This window comes from Rhinopithecus bieti, unplaced genomic scaffold, assembly GCF_001698545.2.
Source record: "Rhinopithecus bieti isolate Rb0 unplaced genomic scaffold, ASM169854v2 scaffold_37463, whole genome shotgun sequence".
Taxonomy (NCBI): domain Eukaryota; kingdom Metazoa; phylum Chordata; class Mammalia; order Primates; family Cercopithecidae; genus Rhinopithecus; species Rhinopithecus bieti.
Window position 1 is genome coordinate 433,518 of NW_016815818.1, and position 18,613 is coordinate 452,130.

An 18,613-nucleotide genomic window follows, 5' to 3' on the forward strand; every position below is an offset into this window, starting at 1 on the left:
GGGGAGGGAGGGAGGGAGGGAGGGAGGAAGGAAGGAAGGAAGGAAGGAAGGAAGGAAGGAAGGAAGGAAGGAAGGAAGGAAGGAGAAGGAACAGGAATGAGTCCAGGACTGCTCAAGCATGGGCAGATGTTCCTGCCTGGCTTCAACAGGAAAATGCACATATGACCTTTCACAGGGCTCTTCTTTTCCATTCCTACAAACATCCCACCCAGAGGAGAACGACTGTCAAAAATCATTCTACAGTGACAGGGTTCATTTTCAGGGGATTAACAAAGCAGCCAGACCTCCAGCTCTTTCACTTCCTCCTCTTCCTCGATATCCATATGGTCACCACGGTGGGGAACCTGGGCATGATCATTCTAATTTGTCTGAACTCTCAGCTTCACACTCCCATGTACTACTTCCTCAGCAATCTGTCATTCTTGGATCTCTGCTACTCTTCCATTACTAACCCTAAGATGCTGGTGAACTTTGTGTCAAAGAAAAACATTATCTTTCATGCAGGGTACACGTCATAGTTCTACTTTTTCCTGGTTTTTGTCATTGCTGTTACGTGCTGATGGTGAAGGCCTGTGACTACTATGTTGCCATCTGCTGCCCTTTGCTTTGCAAGATCATCATTTCTCATGCTACCTGCTCCCTGCTGGTGGCTGTGGTCTACACCATGGGACTCATTGTCTCCACAATAGAGACTGGCCTCATATTAAAACTGCCCTATTGTGAACTCCTCACCAGTCACAACTTCTGTGACATCCTCCCTCTCATGAAGCTCTCCTGATCTAGTACCTATGATGTTGAGATGGCAGTCTTCTTTTTTGCTAGATTCAACCTCAGAATCATGATCTTAACAGTTCTTGTTTCTTACACCTTCATTCTCTCCAGCATCCTCCACATCAGCACCACTGAGGGCAGGTCCAAATTCTTCAGCACCTGCAGCTTCCACCTTGCAGCTATGGAGATGTTCCATGGATAGACTGCATTCATGTACTTAAAACCCTCCACAACCAGTTCCCTGGCCCAGGAGAATGTGGCCTCTGTGCTCTATACCACAGTAATCTCCATGCTGAATCCCCTAATGTATAGCCTGAGAAACAAGGAAGTAAAAGCTGTCGTGCAGAAAACACTAAAGAGTAAGTTTTGTTGCAGATGTAATTATTTATCTTGAGTTCCCAATCAACCCAATATGATGTCAATATAGGAAAGAAGCTCTCTGAAGATTTACAAAACCATAAATGGCTTTCCTTCTAATTTTCTAGTGGTCATACTTCTAGCAGTCTTCTCAGATGCATTCCAGCTGTTCCTAAGAGTGCCCTCCAACATTGTCCCGCCTGTACCTCCAGGTGAGAATCGTTCTCATCTTAGAACCCATGTGAGTGTACACAGCCCTCATCTCCCACTGCTTCCTGTAAATTGCGGTAGAAGGAGACTTTCACAAGAAGTGCCGAAGAATTCTTCCCTTCCTATATTCAGAAAGCATACTCCTGGGAGTCCAGAAGCAAATTACTTTTTCTCAGTCCTCTCTCTTCCCTGGTTCTGACCAAATGTTCCTTAGATATACTGACCCCAGCCACCCACCCCAGTCCTCCACCATAATGAATCCTTCCTCTTCCTTCTTTCCGTTCCGTATTTCCCTATCTCCTATCATCAGTTATCTCATTTCCACTCAGTATCTTCTAGTATCTCTGTATCTCAGTATCTTTAGTATCTCATTTCCACTCAGTATCTTCAAAAACTTCCTTGAGTGATGTTAAATAAAATTTTATCCCCATATGGAAAAATGTAAATAAGATCATTGATTCTTGAATATCAAGCTAGATCACTTACTAAAATGTCTGTTTGACTTTAATCTGAAACTCTTTAGTCAAATGTCCTGTGATCCTGTAGTATTTCAACTGATAAAGGGCAAGACATTTTACAACTTTATAAGGTAACAGTTTTGCATAAATTGGTAAGTCATTATAATTTGTATAGCTCAGTAGAAGAGTTGACTCTAAAAGGAGTATGGTTGTACTGCTCTGTAGGACGCTAACCATTCGCATATCTAACAAGTAATCTTATTTCAGCATGATTTTTCTAACTACGTGCAAGTATGTGCTTGATTTTGTAGACACATATATAAAATCTTGTAGGTATGTCCCCATATCTTAAATGCTCTTAGAACTAGCTTCTTTGTCTTCCTGGTGGCTGCCTCATTAATAAATGAAATGTAATTTTGACATGTTCTAATAATGAATAAATATTTAAGAGCTGAGCTTTTTAAAATTCATAGTAATAATATGAATGGTTAACATGTATTGGATGCTTAATTCAAGCCAGATGTTACTGTTTATATGCTTTATCTCATTTAATTCTTAATGAAATAGATTCTGTTATTAACTAATTTTACAAACGAGGAAACTAAAATTTACAGAGGTAAATTGGTAATTTTCTGGTATTTACAGAAGTGGTAGCCCCAGGAAGCAATCCAAATTGTCTTACTCTAGTTACCAAATTCTTAGTCAATTGGTAATCCGTTTCCTCTGAGCTTGTTGGTTTTGCCATAAACATGTACTTCAAATTTCAATAGCTCCTTAAAAATAACTTCAGATCTTTTCCTTCCACTGTCTGCCCACAACTTCCTTCCTTTCGAGATAGTTTCTTCCGTATAATCAGGGCAGGAATACACTTCACTGCAAAATTTTGTGTCTTGCATAAATAACTGTCTTCCTGCCCTCGAGGATATATTTCTACATACTGCTGCCTACCCTATCACCCTGACCCACTAAGTCCAAAACCTACAGGTTGACACCAGTGTGGCCCACATTTAAAGCAAGAGTTGACCCTTGTACTGTACTATATATTTTAAAATAAATTCATGCCATATTTTAATCAATCTTCACAATCCTGGAAGAGTGTATTATTTTTCTATTTTACATAAAAGGAAACTGGGGCATATGTAACTTCTTTAACTCAAGTAGAGATCTTTTGCCTTTAAATTTCAAAGTTCATCATCTTTTCAATATTCTACCTGGCCAAGCCTCTCCTAACTTTTCCAGAAGACTTATGGGTATAAAAGAAAATTCTAACAATGATATTGAAACATTTTGGAAAAAGATTGGGGTCACAGAAATAAAGTTTGTACTAAATGCAAGGCAGTTTGGAGGAATTAATCAGGGCCCAGAGCTAAACATCCCTGGGACAAAGAGTTCCATGAAGGGAAGCAATCCTAGCTGAGTCTTGTGTCTCCAATTTCACCCCCAAAAAACAAAATGAAGGCCTTCAATGCATTTTTTAAAAACTCAAACCAAATTCCACACCCATTCCAATTAAATGTGTGGCCTGGCCCCAGAGCACTCCCCTTCCCCACCACCTCCCACACTTCAGTAATGAGAGGACAGCATAAAACCACAGGGCTCCACTTATTCAGGGCCAGCACAGGGAGAGCATCCTGGCACCAGTCCCCGGTGAAGCCAGCATCTGCATCCTCATCCAGCGACCTACTGAAGAGCAAACCTCCCTATCATTATCAGTGTTCTGGCCCACAGCCTGGCAAGATACTGTAGTCCCTTCTTATCCCCATGGCTTTGCTTTCAGTTACCCACGGTCAACCATGGTCAGAAAATAGGTGAGTCCAGCACAGTAAGATAATTTGAGACAGAGAGACATTCACATGGCTTTTATTAAAGCATATTGTTATAATTGTTCTATTTTATTAGTTGTTGTTAGTCTCTTGCTGTGCCTTATTTACAAATTAAACTTTATTATAAGTATGTATGTATAGAAAAAAACTATTCATAGTTTCAGGCATGAAGTCTGGGAAGGTATCCCCTGCTGATAACGGAGAACTGCTGTATTTGGAGAATTGTCTTGTGCTCTTAGCACTGATCTTCCTGAGACTGGAATTGCAAACATCTTCTCCCCAGAGCCAGCTGCCTGAAGCTGTTACATCCTCATTCTGCCTATCCTGGGCTTGCAACCCACTGGCTCTGCACACCGCACACTCAGCAATATCACGTTCCTTACACATGCAATTGCAGAGCACACACTCTCAGGTGCCCTGCTGCCTCACCACACAGGTGCCACCTCCAGGGGCTGAGCCAGGAGTGGCCCCTGGATCTGACAGTCATGCTCATAGCAGCAGGCTTCCCCTTGTTGCTGATGCCCTGATGTCCCTAGTGGTCCACTTCTGAATTATCACCCACGGTTCGAAAAATCTGTGTCTGAAGCATGTATTTTGGAGACCAAAAAAGAAGGGACCAAACAAACTGTGAGAAAGTTAACATGAATTATTATCGTCTCCATAATATTCAATGGAAAACCTAGAAATAAGCTATTTTATCTTCAGGTTTGTTTTTTATTACCTTGAAAAATAACATTTTAAATCATATGAATCTTGGAATTTGGGCCACAATAATCCTTTCAGGGCTCAGAGCTTCAAAAGTTCTTAAGCGAAGCATTATTCTCTTGAGTGGCTTTCTGTTTCCTACCTCCAAAGCTCTAATTACACATGACTGGTGCCCAGCACTGCCTGGCACACAGTATGTGCTGGATAAATGTGGCTTCTGTTTCTGCTCTACTTTCCTTTCCATCTCCTTATAAACCCCATCCAAACCATTATTACATGTATAATTTGGAGCTCTCAACTACATCCACTACAAAATCTTACTACAGAGAAAGTGGCGGAGCACAGATGATTCTCAGAGCAGTGAAACTACTCTGTGTGATACACTAATGGTGGATACATGTCATCATATGTTTGTCCAAACCCACAGAATGTACTATAGGCAGGGAGCCCTGTTGTAAATTACAGATACTGGGTGGTAATGTGGTGTCAGTGCAGCTTCATCAATTTCGTGACAAATGTACCACTCTGCTGGGGAATGATGATAGTGGGGGAGGCTGTGCATGTGTTGGGGTAGGGGCTATGTGGGAACTCTCTGTACTTCCTTCTCAGTTTAGCTGTGACCTAAAACTGCTCTGAAAAAGAACAAACTCTTAAAAAAGAGAGAGAGAGAATGTGAAACAACAGCGAGCTGGGAGACCTGGCCCTCTTTTTCCTTGTGATGTGATTTGCATACTAAATTATCCATGGAGGGAGCCCCAATCTCACGTCATCTGTTTTTTCACCACAAAATGAGGAATGCTTCAGCTCCTGTAGTTTCTCCTTGTGGGAAATGATAATGGGAAACCAATCCCAAAGGCTTTCTTCCTGTTCCTTCTCCTTTCCTTCAAGACCACCTCCAGCCTGCATCTAGGCTCAAAATCCAGGCCATAAATCCTCTAAAAGATGTCACCTATCCCAGGTTAGGTATCAACATCAAAACTATAACAGCCTGATGCCAAAATGCAGGTTAGTTGATGCCATCCACGGCTGGCCTGTCTGGTTCAGTAGCTGTGTGGAAGGAGAACTCCCAGAGCAGAATCCAGAGTCAGTGCATTTGACTGGCCTGGGGCAGATGGCAGAGTGCTGTTCCATTCCTTCCATGGCTCAGCAGGGCCCCGCCAGAAAACCTGGGCACAGGAAGTGGCAGACAGTGCCTGCCAGATGCAAAAGTTTCTAAAGAAGTGAAGTATGGTCTCCAGAAAATTCCTTATTGGTTGTGTTGCAGCTCTCATTCTCCATTCCTGCAGATCACTGATGGAAAAGAGTGTTCCTGTTCCAGAGCTTCCTATCAGGAGTTCTTTCCCAGTAACTTCAGCAACAGGCAGGCTGCCTTCATGGTCATCCCAGGTAGGAACTTCCCAGTGACCACAAACATGATGAGACTGGTCAAGACAAGATAAGTTCTGGTCTCCCACATTAGATCAGCAGTCTCAAGATTCTCATGCCATTAGATAGACAGCAACAGAACGTAACATTCTCTGCTTCATTTGAATTTCTTTTATTCATCTTGTAATCTTTCTTCAAATGCTCAATGATCCCTAAATGTTTTCTCAAAACTAAGAATATCCTTAGTTTTCTCTAATTTCTCCTTCTGGGAAATGACTATAGACATTGATAGCCACTCAGTGGGCTTGTGTCATGCATGGAAACAAGGATGTCACTCATCGTGGTTCACGTGGGCTATTTTTTGGAGGAACACCAATTTCAGCATCTCTAGGTCTTTCCTTATAGGCTGGTAAGTCTCCCCAGAAAGGAGACCACAGTCTCCTAATTTATGGAGTAGAGATAAAGTGGCCTTAATAATGATTCCAGCCATATTAAGAGAGTTCTGTGATTAACTCCAAGAGTTTCACATAATCCCTGTCTTTTGAGCTCAGTCCTCTTACCCTAAACTGTGCCTTGTATCCAGAGTCCAGGGGCCCTAAAGAGTAAATTTTCAAACTCCCTAAAGAGTAAATTTTAAGACTTCTGCCAGGCTTGGGAAGGGCAGAAAATTGCAAAACTGTTTCTATGAGAAGGGAGGAAAAGAAAAAAGAAAAAACATGTGATAATATTTCCACAACTTTTCTGGAATGTTAGCTGTAAGTAGCAAGTTACTGAAAGTCTCTAAGCATCAGTTACTCTGTCTGTTAAATGGGAAAAGAGAACTTACCTGTCACTGGTGTGCAACTCAAGAAGTGGCTCCCTTTTATGTTCTTACCTATCATATAGTACCTCAAAAATAAATTTTACTAAATTGAATTTCAAATATAAAACTTCATATTTCCTTTAGAGAGGAAGGAAATCAACTGAAAAGAAGTGTCTGACACTAAGAAAAGTGCTTTCCATAAATTACATACATTCATGTAACAGCCATATGAGACTGGCATTATTCCTATTTTACAAGGACCTAAACTGAGTTTAGGTAAAATAATTAGCTCCAATACATCTGGTTAGTAAAACAGCAGAGCTACAAACTCATGCCTACTATATCTGAGAAAAGTATGCTATTATCAGTATACCAGGCTGAAATATAACCAAACTTATAACAGATTAAAAATTATAACTGATTAGTAGGTTGTGGTTATAACAAGGTGGGATCCAGGCAATAATTAGTTCTCTTGTTCTCAGATAAATTAAGATGATACAGCAATATCATTCAGTGCAAAAATACAGGTTTTAAGGCCAGTCCAAGCTGCTTCAAACTCTAACTCCCTCATTTACTGTGAGAACAATGATGAACTCTGCTAGGTAGTAGGATTTCTTATGCAAAGTCAAAGGCATTGGCAGTGTCAGTGTCCCAAGGGAGACATAGACTCTCAAACAAAAGCCAACACTGAGAAAGATAGCCCTACATAGATTGAGGAGGGAAAACCGAGCCTCCCTGTGTACCTGGACTTTGAGACAGACATACTCAAGTGAGACTTTAAATATTAATTCCACATGATGGAAGCAGCCACCATAGAACACATGACCCAGCCTCAGCCACTTGGTTGCTTCCACTCAAGACCATGTCTCTGAAGAAAAGTAGAGTTCATAATGGAGAAGGCAGAGGCAACATGTTCCAGCAACAGCTCTGGAGTGTGGTGAGATTTGGGGGTGGGGCTGCTGCCAGCAGTGCTCAGCTGCCTGTGGAGGTGGTGTTGGTAGTGCCCGTCAGCATCCTGACAGTTTCTGCGGTGTGACTTGGCTGTGTTTCCAGCTGTCTGCCTTCTGAATCCTGCCTGTTCTCAAACCTAGCTCTTTCCAATAGCCCATTTCCTTCCAATACACTCCCATCTTGTGCGACTTAACCAGCATCATATACAGTTGTTTGCACCTAAGAACCCTGACTGGTTACAGTGGAAGCTGGCCTGGCACAGGGCTGAGGAAGGGGTGGGAGGATGCCAGTGTCCAGGCTGTGCAGCAGCTCTCTCGTGCCCCAGGGGTTTCCCTTAAACCCCATATGCCATCGCCTTAGCGATGGGGTGACAGACCGTCCTTTTGCTTCCCACACACAAAAAACAACTGTGCTCTGTTTGGATGTATTTAAACCTTCCAGGATGCTTGTGATAGAGTTTGAGGAAAAAAATGGATTAAAAGATCAAATTCTAAAGATGGCCATTCTTCATCTGCTCACACCTAAAATTCTTTGTGGGATTCTTAAGCTCTTTATCATTGTAAGATATGCACACATATACTCCTGCACTCTAGAGTGTATATAATGCAGGAATACAATGTAGGAACAAAAAAGGTAAAATGCAGGAATTTCAGGTGTCCAGATCAATGTCTATCCAGCTCAAGATACAGAATATTTCCAACACATCAGAAGATTCCTTCATCCCCTTCCCAGTCTTTTCTATCTTCTATCACATACAGTTACTTTTCCCTGTCCTTGAACTTTAAATAAATGGAGCCATTTAATACATAGTTTTTTATGCCTGGCTCCTTATGTCCGTGAGCATCATCCATGTTGGGTGATGCAGTAGATCATTCCTTCTTATTGCTGCACCTACACTAAGTGTAAATATGTCATTTATTTATCCATCTGCTGTTGACAACAATGGGTATTTCCTAAAAGAGTAAGTCTTTATCGAAGCATAAGGGAAAAGAGCTAATGCATGTTTGGTTTAATACCTACGTAATGGATTAATAGCTGCAGCAAACCACCCGGACACACATTTACCTATGTAAAAAACCTGCACATCCTGCACACGAACTGATATATATATATATATCAGTTGAACATTTTCTGGACAGTTTTGTAAAATAATAGCCATCAGTTAATCCACTAAATTTGTTATTGCTTATTAAATCTAATGACGTAGTTATTAATTTAATGTTTAATTAAAATGAAAGTAGTTGGCATTTAGATTTTAAATGGTCTATGTTATGACAAAGATTTGTTTTTCATTGGCTATGTTTTACAGGTTAATGGCTATTGAGGTGCCTCATGTAATCAATACAGGGAGTAGTTTATTGTCCATTTTATAAAATTGGAGATCTGATTTTAATTATAAAATAATTATTGCTTATTGTATATGATATATCTTTTTACTTTTTGACAGATCATTGATATATTTTTATTTGACACTAAATTTCCCCTCAGACACCATGTCTCATTATAGCATTGTTACTATAGAAATACATAGTCAGGTTTATGTTATGCTGGGAACATACTGCTATGAGTCCTGAATGATGAGTGGAAGCTGACCAGTAGAGGAGAGGGCAGACCTTTCCAGGCAGATGAATGACCAGAGTCCCAAACCCTACATATTTGGGGAAAACGAAGTGATATTAGGAGATGAATCACTGAGTGTATAAAGAGGTCGATAGAATATTTGGGGGAGAGGAATGGTAACGGGGACAATCAGTCCCCATTCAGCACTCTGAGGGTAGAACTAATGGAGAAATAAGATACAGCAGTCGGAAGGAGATCGAAAGAGGAGATTTAATGTGGATAAAAGTTGATTGGAAGGCAGGCTGGATCTGCAGCTAATAGAATTCTCTAATGCCTTCTAACGCCACAGAGTAATTTTTACAAACCCAGCTATGATCACTTCCCTACAAATTGGGCAAGAGCACATCACATGCTCAGTTTGGTCTCCCAGTCCAGCAGTCTGGAGCATAACAACCCCTTTAGAAAGAGTGAGGAAGGAAATGTGAGCAAGAAAGAATTATTTTCATTCTATGTTCCCCTAGGGCATGCAAAGATAGGTTTCCAGTCAAAGAGGAATGGAATCAACTGCTTTAAACCAAAGATCAGCCCCTTCGCAGGATTTATTTGCACAAAGTCATATTTCCTCTATGGACCAACATAGAAACATGAATCTCACGTACATGCATAGCCACAAGTAAAAACTTGTTCCCAACATTCTATAAATATAACTCAAATCTCCTTGTGTTTGAGTGCAAAATATTTAATTTTTTAAAACCCCAAAGAAGTAAAAGAAGTAAATAGAAAGTTTAAAAACATAGCTTCCCCTCAATCCATCTATTTTCCTGTACTAGTCAGTGATATGAACTGCGATCTGGGAGCTCAGGATATTTGGGTATAATTTTTCTAGATAGTTTAACAAAATGTTTATCAAATCAAAAACACTTCAGAGACATCCTACCCTATTTGGGATGTCTCTGGGAGCTATATCACAAGCCTTCTTGCCCTGTAGATAACTTTGAGAAAGAGAAACACTCCTCTGAAGCAATTCAGATCATGGACAGGAAACTCTACTCCACCATTCTTTCCTTAAGCAAGCAGAGAAGAGAGATGTGTAACTGCTGATCATAATCTTCATCTTTCCTTTGAGCCTCTATCCTACAGCCTGGTAAAGTAGGTGAATATACCCACACTGGCCAGACAAGAGCTTGGAAATGGATCTTCTGGTTCCACAGCTCAGCTTTCTGGTGCAGAATCTACAGAACAGAATAAATCCATATGGTTTACAGTGTTGTCAGTGGGATGTAGGAAAATCACAGGGTTAGTACGGGGCTAGTAAAGGAGGCACCATTACAAAGTGTAGGCTGAAGTGGACAAGGAGAGAGCTGTGTGGGAGGGCCACTTGGCATGAATGTGACTCCTGGTGGATGGATGCGGTTCATAGCACTCCCACAGGAAGAGGACAGAGGCATAAATATCCTGCCTTGCTCTTTTCTTTCCTTGCATTGTTCACTAAGACAAAGAGCAAGAAAGTCTGTTAATGCAGTTCAGATCAGCCAGACTCCCGGGGGACGTGCAGGATGGATAAGTGCAGAGACTGCATTTGAATGTCAGACAGAGGGTAATCAGCACAGTCAGAAACACAACCCTACAAATGAGGCCCAAATGGACAGGACAAGTAAAATGATAAAATGTAGGCCACCCAACTATCTCAGGCATATGGAACAGGAGGCCGGGAGCAGCATGAAGACATCCAAGTCCTCCAGGGGGGTGGGATCTGTTGAAAACTGCTAGTTTTCATCAGAAATGGAACAGGGCCAGGGTAAGTGGGACAGAGTCAGTGGTTGTAGCTCTAAATGTCTGGGAAGAGCAAAGACGGAGGAAGCAAGGATATCACTAACAGCAAAACGGGCCTCTTTTCCATTCTAAGGAGAAATAATTGATTCCAATGAGCAAAACCAAACCCTTACCCAACAAATAGAAACTAAAAATATAAATAAGTGTACCAAACAAAGGAAAAGCTCAAGGGACAAAAAATTCCAATGCAATGCCGTTTGGATTTGGGGAGGTGGGTTTCACTAACATCACAGCAGCAACCTAAAAACATCTGTCAGTTGGGAGCTGTACCACATCCTTTCAGTGTTCCTCCTATGTTCCCCCATCAGATTTTCTTTTCTTTTTTTTTTTTTTTTTTTTTTTTGAGATGGAGTCTCACTCTCTCACCCAGGCTGGAATGCAGTGGTGCAATCTCAGCTTACTGCAACCTCCGCCCCCAAGGTTCAAGCAATTCTCCTGCCTCAGCCTCCCCAGTAGCTGAGATTACAGGTATACGCTACCATGCTCGGCTAATTTTTGTTGTATTTTTTAGTAGAGACAGGGTTTCGCCTTGCTGGCCAGGCTGGTCTCGAACTCCTGACCTCAAGTGATTCGCCCACCTCACCCTCCCAAAGTGCTGAGATTACAGGCATGAGCCACTGTGTCTGGCCTCTTATCAGATTTTTATGCACAACAGCTTCAAGTAAGTTTTCACAAAATTCTAACTGTTCCTGCTTCTCTTTTCCAGAGAGCTTGCCTCAGGGTGCTAAAGTGTGGTTTACCTACACAGGAGATGCAAAACTACTTGGAAATTTGCACTTGGTTGGAGGCAACCCAGAAGGAATGACCGATTAGTGTGAAGGCATAAATACTCTAGCCCCACTACCACTGACAAGGACAACTCCAGCATGTGAGCTGAACTGGATTTAGAGCTTCTAAATCATACATAACTGCTAGATATGTATTCTTTTATATCTATGGTATATTTCTTAAAATTCAGACTTCGAGCAGGAGCAAAGCCTAAAAACCCTTTAAGAGCCCAGAAAAGCAAGATGCCACCTACAAAAATAGAAAAAGGTAAGTGAAAAGTGAGAGCAAGTTCCCAGCACCCTAAAGAAAAATCTGCCTTGATTGACTGATTGCAGAATCCCTTTCCAACTCACTGGCTATGTTCCCCTCCTTTCCATACATGATCAAGTGGGATCCCCAGTTCCTTCACCAAAAGGAAAGAGATTTTGAATTAGGAATAAATCCTTTGGACAGTGTTTATATTACAATGTGTCATTTCTATATATATAGTTCTCCCAGCAAAGATGAGCTCAATTTTTCTTTTTTTTTTTTCTTTTTTTTTTTGAGAGGAGTCTCTCTCTGTCACCCAGGCTGGAGTGCGGTGGCGCGATCTCAGCTCACTGCAAGCTCCGCCTCCCGGGTTCCCGCCATTCTCCTGCCTCAGCCTCCCGAGTAGCTGGGACTACAGGCGCCCGCCACCTCGCCTGGCTAATTTTTTGTATTTTTTAGTAGAGACGGGGTTTCACCGTATTAGCCAGGATGGCCTCGATCTCCTGACCTCGTGATCCGCCCGTCTCAGCCTCCCAAAGTGCTGGGATTACAGGCGTGAGTCAATTTTTCTAAATAAAAAGTTTGGCAGTCCCTATGAAGTCCAAACTTAAAGTGCTCTTTCAGGTTTTGCTACATAGAGATACCTGTTTTCTGAGAACCCTAATCGACTGCTAGATAAAGATTATGAAGATGAGAACTGACAAAAAATAAATAAATAAAAATAAAAAAATTTAAAAAAAACCTTTAAGTAGAAAAAAAAATTTAAATGGAATCTCCACTTTTTATAAAGTGCTGCCCTAATGAGGCTAATTTCTGACTGTGTGCACTACACTTCCCACTTATACCTGAGTACCTTTAGGAAATAATCCTTCTCATTCAGAGATAAAGAAGACAGAGGGGTAGATGTAGAATGAACTCTCAAGAACAGAGAGCAACCACTGTGGAAAGTATGGGCCATTCACCTGTATTTTGAGATGCTATCTATTCTCTTTGAATGTGTTTAAATTCATGGGTTCAGGAAATCAAACACGGCCTTGTAAAAAAAATAATTTTCTCAACCTCCTAGACTCTTCATTCTTTCACCAACTAAATAGTTATTAAGCATCCACGGCCAGTCACTCTTCCAAGCAATGTTTAGGTAACCATGCCCTCGATTAATTTATTTTCTTCATCTATGTATCTATACTTTCACCAATACCACATTGTCTTCAATAATATAGCTTCGTCGTCAGTGTTGAAATCAAGTGGTATCAGTCTTCTGACTTTATTCTTCTTCTTCAGAATTGTGTTGGCTACTCCGACTTTTCTCCCTTTCCATATAACTTTCTCAATCAGCTTGCTGATAGAAATAAAATAACTTGCTGGGATTTTGATTGTGATTGCATTGAATATATAAATCAGTTGGAAGGAACTTAAATCTTAGTAATGTTGTGTCTTTCTATTCATGAACATGGAATAGCTCTTTATTTATGTAGATCTTTCATTTGTTTCATCAGAGTTGCATAGTTTTCCTCATATAGATTTTGTACATATTTTGTTGTTTATTCCTAAACACTTCGAGTGTTAATGTGAATGGTTTTGTGTTTTTAATTTCAAATTCCACTTCTCCATTTGCTGGCATACATGAAAGCAATTAACTTTTTATATTTTTTTCTATTTTTACATTAACCTTGTCTTCTGAAACTCGTTATAATTGCTTATCGGTTCCATGGGAATTTTTATGTTCATTCTTCGCGATTTTCAACACAGACATTTATGTCAACTGCAAACAAAGTTTTATTTCTTCCTTCCTAATCTGTATACTGTTTACATCATTTTCTTTTACTAATGCATTATCCAGGACTTCCAATACCATGTTACATGAGAGTGGTGAGAAGCAGCATCCTGTCTTTGTTCTGATTGTAGGAGGAAAGCACCTAGTTTCTCACCAATACATATGACGCTATCAGTAGGTATTTTTGTAGAGGTTCTTTATCAGATACAAAAATTCCCCTTTATTCGTAGCTTTTCAGGAAGTTCTTTCGTGAATGGGTGTGGGATTTTGTCAAGTGCTTTTTGTGCATCTATTGATAAGATCCTGTCTTTTTTTCTTCTTTAAACTTCTCTGGTCTTAATGAAGCATTTTATATTGATTCTATCTTTTTCTCCTTTGTTAACAGATCAATTATATTTTTAAAAAATTAGTGGGTACTCTAAAGTTTGCAGTGTGCATTTACAACTGATATAAGTCTGCTTTCAAATAACACCATATCACGTCCTGGGTAGTGCAGGTACTTTATAACAGAGTATTCCCAATCCCTCCCTTCCATCCCTTATAACATTGCTGTCATTTATTTTACCCGTTCATAAGCTATGGTTACCCAATATGTTGGTGCTATTATCATTTTAGCAATCATGTCTCTGTTAGATTAATTAAGACTAAGAAAAACAAAGGAATTTATTTAACTTTCGCTCATTCCTCCTCTAACGACTTCCCTTTTTTTTATGTAGATCTTAGTTTATGATCTACATCTTCTTTCTGAAGAACTCCTTTCTTGCATGACAGTTGTACCGGCAACAAATTCTCTCCGCTTTTGTTTGTCCAAAAAAGTTTTCACCTAACTCTTCATTACTTTTGAAGGATAATTTCACCAGATACAAAACTCTAGATTGGTGAATTGTTGTTGTTGCTGTTGTTTTTCCAGCACTTTGAATATGTTACTTCACTCTCTTCTTGCTTGCATGGCTTCTGAATAGAAGTCTAATGTAACTCTTACCCTTATTCTTTTATAGATAAGATAAGTAAGATGGGTATTTTTCCTCTGGCTTCTTTCAATATTTTTTTCATTGTCTGGTTTTCTGCTATTTGAATATGATATGGCTAGGTGTAGACTTTTTAATATTTATCCTGCTCACTGTTCAGTGAGGTTCTTAGATCTATAGTTTTGATGTCTGTCATTAATTTTAGAAAATTCTTAGCCATTATTATTTCAAATATTTCTTCCTGATTTCTTCTTTTTTTCTCTCTTCTAGTATTTTTATTATGCATATGTCATGCCTTTTATAATTGTCCCACAATTGTTGCGTATTCTGTTCCATTTTTTTCATTCTATTTTCTCTTGACATTTCTGTTTGGGAAATGTCAGTTAATATATCTTTAGGACCACTGATGCTTTCCTGTACCATACTCAGTCTACTTATGAGTCCATCAAAGGCATTTTTCATTTATCTTGCAGTGGTTTTTGTTTTTTTTTAAGCATTTCCTTTTGATTCTTTCTTAGAGTTTCCATCTTTCTGCTTACATTGCTCATCTGTTCTTGCCAGATGTCTGCTATCTTTATTAAAGTCCTGAGAGTATTAATCATAGCTGTTTTAAATTCCCAGTCTGATATTTCCAATATCCTCCCTTATATCTTAGTATGGTTGCTTGTTTTGTCTGTTTACTGTTTGTGGTAGCTGTAGGTGTCTAAAACTTCAACTTTCTCTAGTACCTTCCTGACTCCTCTTGTTGTCTCAGGATTTCCCTAGAAACTCTCTTAAATAGAGTCTGAGCTGTGCTCTAACCCCCTGTTTTTATAAAGGAGATTAATGGATGATAGTAAAGTGTGGGCGGGAGGCAAAACATTCTCTATTGCTATGATTATGTCTCGGCCTTTTAGTTGGCCTATTCCCTGGGGCTGTGACCTTCACAAGTGCTTCTCAGCTTTTTCTACCCATTATGTGAGACAGAAAGACTAGAGGGAACAGGAGGGGACTGAAGTTGAGAATTTTACTTCCCCAATATTGCGTAGACTGAAGTATGGTTTTCTGGGAAGTCAAGTGAGAACAAAAAGCTCTGAGTGTATTTTGAAATGTTCCTTTTCCCCTCTGCCTGTCCAACTCTAGAGGAAATAGTCTCTGATCTTCACCATGAGAACACAGTGGGGCTCCTGGAGGTAGAACGCCCAACCATGTGGGGACACCCCCACCAAGACTGGGTTCCCTGGAGTTTTTACCTTTCAAGGTGGTCCGCACTCCAACTCCAGCAATTCATCAACTACCTCTCAAGTGTTCTGTGTTCATATAGCCATGTACACACATGCATACTAACTCCAGTAGCTTCTGCTCTGGATAAGCTGTTATTCTCTTCTCACTTCTTTCTACAGTTTTCAGGGAGTCAGTTTGTTCCGTGACCTCAATTATCTGATGGCTCTAAGAAAAGTGGTTGATTTTCAGTTTGTTTAGCTTTTTACTCATGAGGATAAGAGTTATAACTTCCAACCTCTTTGAGCTCAAACCATCTCTTATTTTTTAAAATAGATATATAAGTTAATACATAAATGTTTGTTGAATTGAAAATGTTTGCCATTCTGGCATCTTAAGCACTCAATGTCTCTTCCTCCAGGACAGCAACAATCAACAATCAAGCAAAGATACAGGTGATCAAATCATGGGGTAGAGATGGAAAATCAGAAGAAATCAAAATGTTGCCAGAGTTGAAATTACCATGGGTTAGCTGTGTTGCTTCCTCTCGTCTCCTCTCTCCTCTTCTGTCCTGTTCATTCTCTAACCCACGCCTCTTCTGTGTTTGATTTCTCTTCTTGTTGCCTAATAATGTCCTGTGCTCCCTCCTCTTTAAGTCATTTCCATTGGAAGATACAACCCTAAATCCCCTTTTACTAAATTTCAAAACAAAAAAGGGTCTCTAAATATATAAATATGTAGGTAGATAGATAGAAGGTACAGAGATATGCTTGTATATGCCTATTCTATTTCTGGGAATAGTTGCATCCAGGAGGAAGAACATAAGCATGGGAGAACTGACATGAAAGGAAACCTTATTTCTACTGTATAATTTTTTGTACTGTTTAATTTTTTACCATGACATGTATTCTCAAGAAAAATATATTCCTTCTTAAGTGAAGCTGTTAATCACCCACCCATAATCTTTTTATTTTATTTTATTTTATTTTATTTTATTTTATTTTGAGACGAGTCTCGCTCTGTTGCCCAGGCTGGAGTGCAGTGGCGCAATCTCTGTTCACTGCAAGCTCTGCCTCCCAGTTCACACCATTCTCCTGCCCCAGCCTCCTGAGTAACTGGGACTACAGGTGCCCGCCACCACGCCTGGCTAATTTTTTTGTATTTTTAGTAGAGACAGGGTTTCACGGTGTTAGCCAGGATAGTTTCAATTTCCTGACTTTGTGATCCACCCGCCTCAGCCTCCCAAAGTTCTGGGATTACAGGGATGAGCCACTGTGCCGGCCCACCCACCCATAATCTAATTACTGCCTTCTGCAGAAGAAAACAAATCCTACAGCAACGTCTTATTCAACAGTGAAAGCCTTAATGCCTTTACCCTAAGTTCAGAAACAAGACAGGGATATCCATTCTCATCTCTATTCATCATTGTGTTGGAAGTCTTAGACAGGACAATGAAAAACATTAAATAAATAAAAGTATAAAGACCATTAAGGAAGAATCAAACCTGTCTTTATTTGCAGATTACATGAATATGTGTAGAAAAAATAAAGTACAAATTTTTATTTTCTCTTTTGTCAAGTTTAGTTAACAATTCACAAAGTTGCTAGATACAAATTCAATTTACAAAAAACAACCGTGTTATTACATACTACTAATAAACGATTGAAAATTAAATTTTAAAAAGTTATTTAAAATAAAGTGAAAGGTATGAAAGTTATGAAATTCCACTTTGAAACAAGACAAGCATATCTGTTTTCCTCATCACTATTCACCATTGTAATGGGAGAATACAGCACTTTGGCTGCAAATCAACTTCTCTCAAATTAGTACCACTAAATTATTGTCACTTGATCTTCAAATACACACATACAAATACAGCCAATACAATTCAGGGAGGAGAGAAGGTCTGTCAAAAATGATGCTGATGCAACTTAACACTTTTATGAAAGCAGTAAAACTTACTACCGCATACCATAACATGAAAACTGATTTAAAATTGATCTAAAATCTAAATATTAAAGGAAAAATCATGAAGCTTTCAAAGGAAAACCTGAGAATGACTTTGTGACTATTTAGTAGGAAAAAATTAAACAGAACAAAGCATGAACAGTAAAAGTGGACAAATGAACTTTATTAAAATTAAAATATGATTATCAAAGGACATAATTAATGAGTGGTCATGGGGAAAGCCAGAGACTGAGTAAAGATAACTGCAATGTGTGTGTCTGAAAAAGCACTCATCAGGAGCAAGATGGCCGAATAGGAACAGCTCCAGTCTCCAACTCCCAGTGCGAGCGACACAAAAGACCGGTGATTTCTGCATTTTCAACTGGGGTCATCTCACTAGGGAGTGCCAGACAATCGGTGCTGGTCAGCTGCTGCAGCCGGACCAGCGAGAGCTGAAGCAGGGCGAGTCATCGCCTCACCCGGGAAGCACAAGGGGGAAGGGAATCCCTTTTCCTAGCCAGGGGAACTGAGATACACAACACCTGGAAAATTGGGTAACTCCCACCCCAATACTGCGCTTTAAGCAAACGGGCACACCAGGAGACTATATCCCACACCTGGTGGGGAGGGTCCCACGCCCACGGAGCCACCCTCATTGCTAACACAGCAGTCTGCGGCGATCTAACCGCAAGGCAGCAGCGAGGCTGGGGGAGGGGCGCCTGCCATTGCTGAGGCTTAAGTAGGTAAACAAAGCCGCTGGGAAGCTCGAACTGGGTGGAGCTCACAGCAGCTCAAGGAAACCTGCCTGTCTCTGTAGACTCCACCTCTGGGGATAGGGCACAGCTAAAAAACAACAGGGGAAGCAGCAGAGG

General features: G+C 40.2%; 1 pseudogene; it reads left to right on the plus strand.

The window, feature by feature from the left end:
• The first annotated feature begins 161 nt into the window (after positions 1-161).
• On the plus strand, positions 162-11,648 carry LOC108516369 (olfactory receptor 8A1-like; annotated as a pseudogene).
• The last annotated feature ends 6,965 nt before the right edge of the window (positions 11,649-18,613 follow it).